A 10,278-nucleotide genomic window follows, 5' to 3' on the forward strand; every position below is an offset into this window, starting at 1 on the left:
TACTCAGCTGGCCTTATCTCTCCATAACTCCACTACTGAGCCTGACGCATTACCCCTTGTTCCTCCCAATCGAGGCCCCACTTAGATTCCAGTGGTGGACACAAAAGGGATTTACTGATGTTTACTCTTTACTGGACTGTAAAGGTGTCAAGCCTTTCGATTAATTTTTCAATACATGAGGCACCGTCTAGGGAGCTTTCTTTTGGCATATTCAACTGAGACACTTTGCTCACTCCCTCATCAAGAACAAATCTGCCCCTTTAACACTCATGTGGTTTGAGAGCAAGTGCTGCGCAGACCCACACTCTTCAAGCCTTATCTCACTTTTATACTCCTTTCTTAATTCTTCAATCTCTACCCAGAAAAAAAACTTACATGACAAACTGGGAACGAGACTTGGGAGAAACTATTTCAGAAGAGGACTGGAAAGATATCAGGTTGTCCACAGCCACTTGCTCGCGGAACATGATTGCACTTGAGAACTTATATAAATTACTTATGGGCTGGTACCTTACACTGCTATGTATTTCCAGATTTTCCATTTTTCCTTCTGTTTTCGGCTATGTGGACAGGAGAGCACAATGGCCCACATCTGGTGGATCTGCCCACGGGTTCGTATGCTCTGGATTCGGGTGTACACCCTGATTGACACGCTTCTCCACTTTAATCTACAGCAAAAACCCAGTTGAAGCCCTATTGCTCAAACCTATACAGGCCATACGTAAAAAGCATCCAAAACTAGTCATTTTTCTTTTTATTGCTTCTAAGCAAACTATTGCTCATTCTTGGAAATCACCTGTCCTTAGTTTCCAGGAAGTTAAGAACCACCTGACCAGCTTCATGGTCAATGAGAAATTTACAGCCATACTGGAATATAAACAAACTTTTGAAGGTCTGGTCCCGCTGGCTAGACCACTACCAATTAAGAGCTTTGCAACTATGACTATCTTTCCTCCTTCCTCTTGTGTGGTAGGACTAAACCACTAAGCTGACATGAACCCTCATGGTGCTAACATTCCTCCTCCCCTCTAGACTATTCTACTCTCATCTCTACCTTACCCTTTCCTTCTTTTCTTTCAGCAACCCTGTCTGTACTCCCCCCCACCCCACCCTGCCTGTCCCCACCCCCCCAAACAAACCCCTTCCTTCTCCCTTCCCCTTTTTCAAGTTGGGCCGTTTGAGTTTTTGCCCTTATTTTTAGTGTCCGGAGGACGATAGGGCAAATGTCAGTTTTCACCTCTCCATTATTACAGAAGAGTAGAGTCCCGATATACCCATGGAGTCTTTCCTTCAATGGATTTCCCTGAGATGAGGTAGAATTTGACTCTGGAGAATATATGTCTCTTCACTACAACTCTGCCATGTATGTTCTAAATGGCTCTAGTAGCCTTAGATATTGTTTAAGGTTCTTGGTACCTGTAAGGGGGTGTTTTAGCCCCTGCTGTTGTGGAGTGAGAAGGGGAGAGGAATATGTCAGCCATGTTTCTCAGATTTTAAGGAACTTAGCCTGAGAATCATTTCATATACTAGACATCTGTTCATTGAGCATCAGAGCAGTCATACGATGCCACACCCCTTGGAATTGGACTGATGCTTTTTTCCAGGCTTGGGCTATTGTCCTGATGGCTGACAGAAAAAGATAGGAGGCAAGCTCCTGATGGTAAGAAAAAAACCCGGTAAGGGGCAGTGTAAGAAGACAAACTTGGCCTCTCTATATATAGAGAGATGAAACGAGGTAAAGAGGAGGCCAATTACACGGGACCAAAACCCAATCAATTTAGGGCGTGTCCACCACGTATGTATAACAACATGTCAAGAGAAAAAAAGCAGAACCAGCGCTCAAGTCTGTGAGCATCCCAGGAACACAGTAACAGTCACTCACTGAGGTGCAGCCCTCTAAAGATCGGGAATCTTATTACTGGAAGAAAGCAAAAAAAACGGTGCACTCTCCTCGTGCATTACTGTGAATTAAAGGAATTTATAAAAAATGACAAAAGTATATACTCACAAACCAAGAGTCAAGTAAACAAATACGGAACCAATGTGATAGTCCCAGCAAATGATAGTCTTGCGACAGGGTATGCTAACGCGTTTCGGGAGACATATTCCCTTCTTCAGAGCTAAAACAACTAAACATATTGCAAACCTATATAGGGGAGTAAGATGAGATAAGAGGCCAATTGAGCAGATCATGTGAATAAGGGTCCTCCCCCTCCAAGGGACCGCCCAAACGAAGGGTCGACCAATCAGGAGGGAAGAAATAGTGAGACCCAGGAGCCAGACAACAATAGACATGAGGACTGCCATACAAGATAAAAAAAAATATTCATACTAGTATATATACACATGAATAAATTGTTGGTGTTATTAATACAGATATGTAAAAATGTATTGATGTGTGAATATAAAATCTTCTGCATTGACTTACTGTACACAAGATGGGCTAGGAGGAGTGTAAACGGCGTCCTCCACATGTGTGGAGACGCCGGGAGCTCGAACTGTATAGCGACCGTCGCTCTGAATAGAAATGTGAATGCACATGCACGCTGAGCGCTGACACTAGCTGCCTGCCGGAAATGATGAAGGTATGGGCGAAAGAAACTGAAGAGTGTGGGTCTCCGAACTGGCAGCACATGAAGCTGGCAACACAAGCGGTCTATATCAAAGGCACCAGTAGAGATGCTGTGCTAGACAGACACCGCACTGCAAAGCGAAGTGGTGTCATTGAGTGTGGGGTGGACCAAAGGGGGTGCCATAGTATGAGTAGCATATAAAAATTTTAAACTATAAGCTGATGAAAAAAGAATAAGAAGGGGACTTAATACATAATGTGAATATAATGATGCACTGTCACATGGCAACAATATGTCTAAAAATGATAATAAAATAAATAATGAAATATCAATAAAATTCGTGGATAAAATTGTTGATGAATGTGTATAAATGAAATTTATAAAATGTATAATGGGTGGAAGACAAAAAAAATATAAAATTTTAAATAAATACATTTATGAAAAACATACATATATGGAAAAAAATCTCTGAGAAATGAATAAATATATATAATACATATAAAATGCATTTAAAATACATTTAGAAGGTAAAAACATAAGAATATATATACCATATTTCAAAAATTTCTCTTGTATGGCAGTCCTCAAGGCTATTGTTGTCTGGCTCCTTGGTCTCACTCATATGCTCAATTGGCCTCTTATCTCATCATACTCCCCTATATAGGTTTGCAATATGTTATTTGTTTTAGCTCTGAAGAAGGGAGTACATCTCCTGAAACGCTTTAAAATACCCTGTCGCAAGACTATCATTTGCTGGGATTATCACATTGGTTCCATGTTTGCTTACTTGACTCTTGGTTTGTGAATATATACTTTTGTCATTTTTAATAAATTCCTTTTTTTCACGGTAATGCACGAGGGGAATGCGCCCCTTTTTTGCTTTCTTCATGTATAACATCATGTCAATGGCTACAACCCTGAAAGCAGCAGTCACTATAGGATGGACTTGCATAGGTGATATGGGCTGGAACCCAGTACCAACGTAATATCACCTTATATGCTGCCTCAAAGGTAGCGGTGTTACACAAGCATTTAGTTACAGAACACCAGGCTCTGCTCCAATCTGCTAGGTCTATTTCAACTGCCATATCCCATTCCAATTGAGTAACATAGGAAAGTATTAGAAGGGCGACCATTCAGAGAAGCATAGAGGGCTGAGATAAGACCTGGGGAACCAGGGTAATGGTGGCAAGTGTGTTCAAAGTCAGTTTTCTGGAATGGGTATGTGGATGTTCTACTTAAGGAGGTGAGCCGGTGCTGTAGTTCAAGATAACGGAATAACTCCAACTGAAGGATGCCATGGAACTCCCGAAGAAAGGCCCATGTGAGAAAGGACCTGAAGGTAAGAAAGTGTCGAACGTTGGAGAGGCCATTGGCCTCCCACCAAGAAAACGCCTGTGGCTGGCAAAAGTCTGGTGTAAAATTAGGATTGTTGGTGATAGGAAGCAAGGGCAGAAAGGGTGACATAAGGCCACCTGAGTACCATACGGAATCCCATACTTGTAGGCTATTATGCATAGGCGGACCTGAGTGTCACTGGGTGGAGGTTAGAAAGGAGCCAGTGAAGCGTTGGCATGGTGATACTGGGAAACAATTGGGGAGATCCAGAAGAACCCATAAGGGAACAACGGAAGGCAGAAGCAAGGATAATTGAGAAATTTGAGCAGCCTGGTAGTATTTTGCTATATTAGCGACCTCCAGGCCCCCCTGTATTCTATGTATAAAAAGCATTGCTCTGAAGATCCTAGGGTGTTTATTAGCCCTAAAAAAGCGCATGATCCTGTTCTGGAGTAAAAACGTGATGGGACCTGCACTGGTAAGGTGCAAAAGTAATATAATAGTTTGGGTAGAATAATCATTTAACAGTTTTTCCAACCTATCCAGGAGAAGTGTGAGAACTTCCAGGATTGCATAAGGGTGGATAAGGAGCGAAGCAGTGGATAATAACTGGCTGCAAATAAGTAAGAGTAAGAGGAAGTCAGGTGAAAACCAAAGTAATCAAGAGAGGATGATATCCACTTGGAAAGAAAGTGAGAATGCAGGCGGGTGACCAGGTCAGGTGCCAAGGTGACATTAAGGGAAATAGTTTGTCTAAATTAATACAAAGCCCCGATATCAATGAGAAACAAGAGAGGACTCACTGTAAATTAGGAAGAGTTAAAAGAGGGTTGGTTAGAGTCAGTAAGGCATTATCGTCAAAAAGGTTGAGTTTATACTCGTGGCCTGCATAAGGAATGCCTGTCACATTGCGGTCTGCCCGCAGGGCAATTGCCAGCAGTTTGAGCTCTAGAACAAAGTGCCAGGGACAGGGGGTACCCCTGCCTGTTACCTTGTAATATAGAGAAGGAGGTGGAAAAGTGCCCCTCATATTTGACCAAAGCCAAAGTAGCTGAGTTCAGGGCCTGGATCCAGGTTAAGATTGCTTCCCCAAAGACCTAATGGGACAACACAAATTGTAAGTACTCTCACAACAGTGAGTCAAAGGCTTTGCAAATGTCCAAAGAAAGTAGGAATCCAGAAATTTTCTGCTGGCGTAAAAGATGTACAGTATAGGGTGAATCACCTTATGGACATTGTCACTCACCTGCCATCTAGGGACAAAGTCCACCTGATCTCTGCGAATCACTTGATGCAAGTAATTATTAATGCAAAGGCTAAAAATCTTTCCCAAGATCTTCAAATCTTCATTTAGGAGAGAAATAGGCCAAAAGGCCTGTGGCTCCAGTGTGTCCTATGTCTTTTTAGGAATCATAGAAATGTGGGCTCTGAGTGCATGAGGGAAGGGCAGAGCACCTTGCTTCAAGGCATTAAAATAATTAGGTAAATGAGGGGCCAAGAGCGTGGAAAATTTCTTATAATAAAAGGCCAGAGAAGCCATCAGGGCCTGGGGCCGTTGAAGGCCGTAATGCCCTAATAGGTTGAAGAAGTGATGCTAGCAGTGAGGGCATTACATGCCGCTTAAGATAACACAGGGAACCTCAGATCCTGAAAAAAGGATTCCACTTGGTCGAGAGGCAATGGGTCAGGTTTAGCATAAAGCTGTGAAAGGTAGTCTGCAAAGCCTGAAATGATTCATTGGGGATTGGAAGTGCAGCCTCCCGTGGTCAGCCGCAGTATGACAGGCTTAAATGGTTTCCCAACTGAGTTAAGTTTCCTAGCCAGCATTGGTCCAGACTTGTTTGCACAGGTATATTTATGTTTGGTCCAAAGTGCAAAGGAGGTCCGATTCCATGGCCAGGGCTTCATGGGCTTTTCTGTGAGCTACAGTAGGGTGTGCCTTCCAACGCGCATCTGCATCAGCCAGGAGGGAATGGAAATAGGATAGGCGACGTTCTCTGTCTCGCTTCCTGGAGGCGGCCAAGTGAATAATTTGGCCTCATACAGTATCCTTGTGAGCCTCCCATAAGGGCACTGCTGATGAGACAGAGCCAACATTATCCATAAAATAAGTCTGGATTGAGGACTGGACTTGTTGACAAGTTGCCTGGCTGGTCAGCAAAGATTCATTAATACGCCAGTGGAGGGGGAACAAACCAGGCCTGAAAGGGCAATTAATAAAACCAATGGGTCATGGTCAATCCAAAGCAAAGAAGTAATAGAGGTTTTCCTTACCAAAGGAGCTGTTGAATTTACTTTAACTCACATGATACCTTCTGTAGAATTGATCACGTCTAAAAAGTACAAAGTGAAGTTGTGGGCGGCCGCGTGAAGTTCTCTCCAGACATCAGCTAAACCAAAGGTCTGCAAAAGAGAGCGCAAAAGAGTGTCCTGCGCTGGGTCATGGGAGGGAGTTGCACCCTGTGCATAGCACCTGTCCATAGCAAAATTAAGGGCAACATTGAAGTCCCCCATGAGAAGAAGGCGGCCTTATTGATGTTAAGAGATTACCGTGCAGTGATGGGAAAGAATCTACATTGAAATCTATTAGGAGAATAGCTGGTGACTAAAGTGACCGCCTGGTCCCAGATAGCAATAGAAGCAAATACCTACCAGTAGGGTCTGCTATCTTTATGGTACAGGTGAATGGGAGATTGTGCTGAAAGGTAATTACAACACCTCGATGTAACCTTGGGTAATGAGGAGAGAGATGCCGAGGAGCAGACTGGGTAAATCTGGTTTCCCGCAGGCAAACCATGTCTATGTGCTGAGATATAAGGTGATGAAAAACCTTGGACTGCTTAAGAGGTGAGTTAAAGTCATTAATGTTATGAGAGTGAACTTTTAATGGGGCTATAGCCATAATGGGGTAGGGTTTAGATGCTCAACAGAAAATGCAGAAGTTATCCATAGTGCTATATTCAGGTAGATGGACAGCCCAGAAAATCACGAGACCCTGGAGAAAAGAGGAAAAAAAGAAAGGAAGAAAGCAAGAGAAGAAAAAAGAATGGGAAGAGCAATGATAAAAAAAAGCATTGGTAGCACACCATTGGTGAAATGCATCCTAACAGCGTAGGATTCCAATTGGGGGTCGCTCCGCTACCAGACATAAAGTTGCCATTGTAAACAGCAATATAGGCGTCCGAGGGGTCAGAAAATGGAGTCATAAAAAACAGGCAAAACACGGGTCGAAGCCTCAGCCCAACACAACAATGGTTATAAGGTAAGAGGATTGGAGGGTGTGGGAAGGAAAAGGTAATTAATAGAAGGGTAGAAAGGGGGGGGGGGATGAGTGTTGGGGAGGAAAATTAGGGGAGCGGGAAGCTCAGGGGATAGACATAACCTCACAAAAATACATATCATACCACTGCATGGAGGGGGTCCTCAATATAGAAAAGCAACAAAAAGGAATGGTGATAAAATTAAACCAGTAACAGGTGCAAGAGCCCAAAAGGAGTGAGACCGAGTATCAGGACAACGGTCCCCCCCGGGTAGCTAGCAGGGGCACCCAAAAATATACCACCATTAACAGAGCCATAGGCCGCAGATACAAAAGATTAAAAAAAATGCACAACAAAAAGGTAATAGTCCCTGGTGTTCCAGCAGAAGTGGCAGAGTTGATCACCTCGAAGCAGGTCAGCTACCTGAGCACCAGGCGAGGAACACATTGTGCCCCATCATCTGCACTTATGGTCTATAGGCCCTGTGGAGAAGCAGGTACAAAAAAGGGGGGTTGCATGAACATCCACACCGAAGGCAGCGGTCTTATAGGGTCAGGGAGGGAAGAGAAGGAAGGAGATAGGGCAGGGGATGAGGTAAGGGACCAGGGGGAGGGGGGCTGCAGGGCGGAGGGAAAGAAATGGGAGGAGGGAAGGGGAAGGCCGCGTCCAGGTGTGGAGGTCAGATTTGTGTCAGGTCCACAATAGTCATCAGTACTAAACTACCAAAGATCAAATAACGTACACAAGGATATGTGAAAAACAATCTTAAATAGAGACACAGGGTGCCCAGGCCTCTCCCAAGGGCCCACAGCAACTGCAGCCCATGAGCCTGTGAGCAGGAGGGGGAGTCAGCCTGGATGGTGATGAAGTTCAACCAAGGAAGTCGGGCCCTATCTGGTTTGGAAAAGGGCCTGCAGGAGCAATCCAACTCAAAAGGTCCAGGGCTGGACAAGTGTCCAAACTAGAGAAACCGGTAACTATGTTAGCCCCAAGACCACGCTGGGGTCTCACAGGGGGACCAGGTCTCGCACAGACAGGGACCAAAATATAGCGTACCAGTGGACATGAGGTAATCCTCCGCCTAAAGGGAGAGGCAAATAAACTGGCTGAGTGGACAGCAAAATCAAAAAGTTGCCTAAGAACATCAATGCGACAACAGAACAGTTTGCCAGCCAAAACTCATGGTCATAGTGGTAAATGGCAATTAGGATAGTGTACAGATACAACAATGGTGACTCATCATCGTTGTCAACTCGGAGAGTGTGCAGGACTTGATCGTGAAGAGATTTCTTACGGTCAGATACTTTTTCCCATAGTCACCCAAGTTGAGATGGAGCTTGTTGGGAACCAGAGGGATGCGCTGGACTTTGAGCAGCGCCCCCTGGAGGCAGGAGGTGTAGAGATTCCAGAGTTGACTGTGCCTCCTCAGGTGTGGTGATGGAGTAGCTGTGGCCTTGGTATTCAAAAGAAAGTCAAAAGGGGAAACCCCAGGTGTACTTGATGCACCGGTTCACAAGAACTGAGGTGATCATTTGAGCAGTTCCATAGCTCCCGGATCTCCTTGGTGAGATGCTCTGCGAGCTTGGAGATAGTGGCTGATAACTCACTTAGCAACATGGTTTTGAAGTGGCACAGAAGCTCAGCATCCCTCAAGGCTGGTGGAGGTTGTGGCAGTGGAGCTTCAGCGACGCTTTCCAAAAAGGTTATTTATATTGTGTAGAAAGCACATACAGTACCTGATTGGTCAACAGTGTTAGAGGTAGCAGCTGTCACCATATCTAATTTGGAATAAATTACCAAGTAAGGCATGTAAACCTTATATAGAGACAAGTGCAAGAAACCTGTGACATATGTTCCCAAATGGTTATGTTATAAAAAAAAGTCTTTGCTTGCTTGTTTTAGCTATCTAAAAGGTCTTGAAAAGTTCATAACACAGGTTTGAACCATAATATTTAACCGCTTCCCGACTGCCCTATAGCAGAAATACTGCTACAGGGTGGCACGGGTGCGCAAAATCATGTATTTATATATACGTGATTTTGCATTTCCGGGTAGGGGGTGCTCGCGTGCCCTACCCGCGTCGCCATTCATGGCAGCGACAGTCAATCACTGGGTCCTGACCAGCAATTACTTGCCGGTGCCCGGTAATTGCCAAGCATCTTCGTCTTTTGTAAACAAAACAGTTCTCCTCCCTGTCAGCTCGTGCACTCTGCTTAGGATGGCTGTAATAGCAGTGTGCTTACAATGAAGCATACGGACACAGACACAAGTAAAACAGCACACAGTTAACCCTTTGATAACCCCTCATGTTAACCCCTTCCTGCCCAGTGCCATTTGTACAGTGTTAGTGCTTTTTTTATCTTGCTCTAGTCCCGCTATAAGTTGCTAATAGCCGCCATTACTAGTAAAAATTAAAAAAAAAATCCCAGTATGTATACTGCCATTTGTAAATGCTATGACTTTCATGTAAACCAATTAATTTAAAAGTATTGGGATTTTTTTTTCATCAAAGACGTAGCAGAATACATTTTGGCCCAAATTTGACAAATTTAGATTTTTTAAAATTTTTTACTGGACATGTTCAATAGCAAAAAGTAAAAAAATATTGTTTTTTTTCCCTCAAAATTGTCTTTTTTTTAGCGCACAAAATAAACGCACCAGCAATCAAATACCACCGAAAGAAATTTCAATTTGTGGGAAAAAAAGACAAATTTAATTTGGGTGCAGCGTTGCATGACCGCGCAATTGTCAGTTAAAGTAACAGCGCCGTAACGCAAAAAATGGCTTGGTTAGGAGGGGGGGGGGGGGCTAAATCCTCAGGAGGGTAAGTGTTTAAAGCAGCAGTCATAGTATAGTTATGTATCCATTTGATATCTAAGGCCTACTTACCTTGCTGCAGAGTCAGATGTATACCCAGGGCTTTACCACAGACCTTGTCTGGCTTATAATGGTTTTTCCCAGTCAACTGGGAACAGATTTGGCTTAACCCACAGTGTTTTTGCAGATAATCCTCCCCAGCAAGCTTTACATGCACCTTCACGGCTGCAATAATGCAAATTCAGATGAAAATCCAGGTTTTTGCCAAAGTCCCTGGTAGGCTGGAAGCA

This window comes from Staurois parvus, unplaced genomic scaffold (assembly GCF_062004578.1).
Source record: "Staurois parvus isolate SC_StPar_1 unplaced genomic scaffold, SC_StPar_1.0 ptg000324l, whole genome shotgun sequence".
NCBI lineage: Eukaryota > Metazoa > Chordata > Amphibia > Anura > Ranidae > Staurois > Staurois parvus.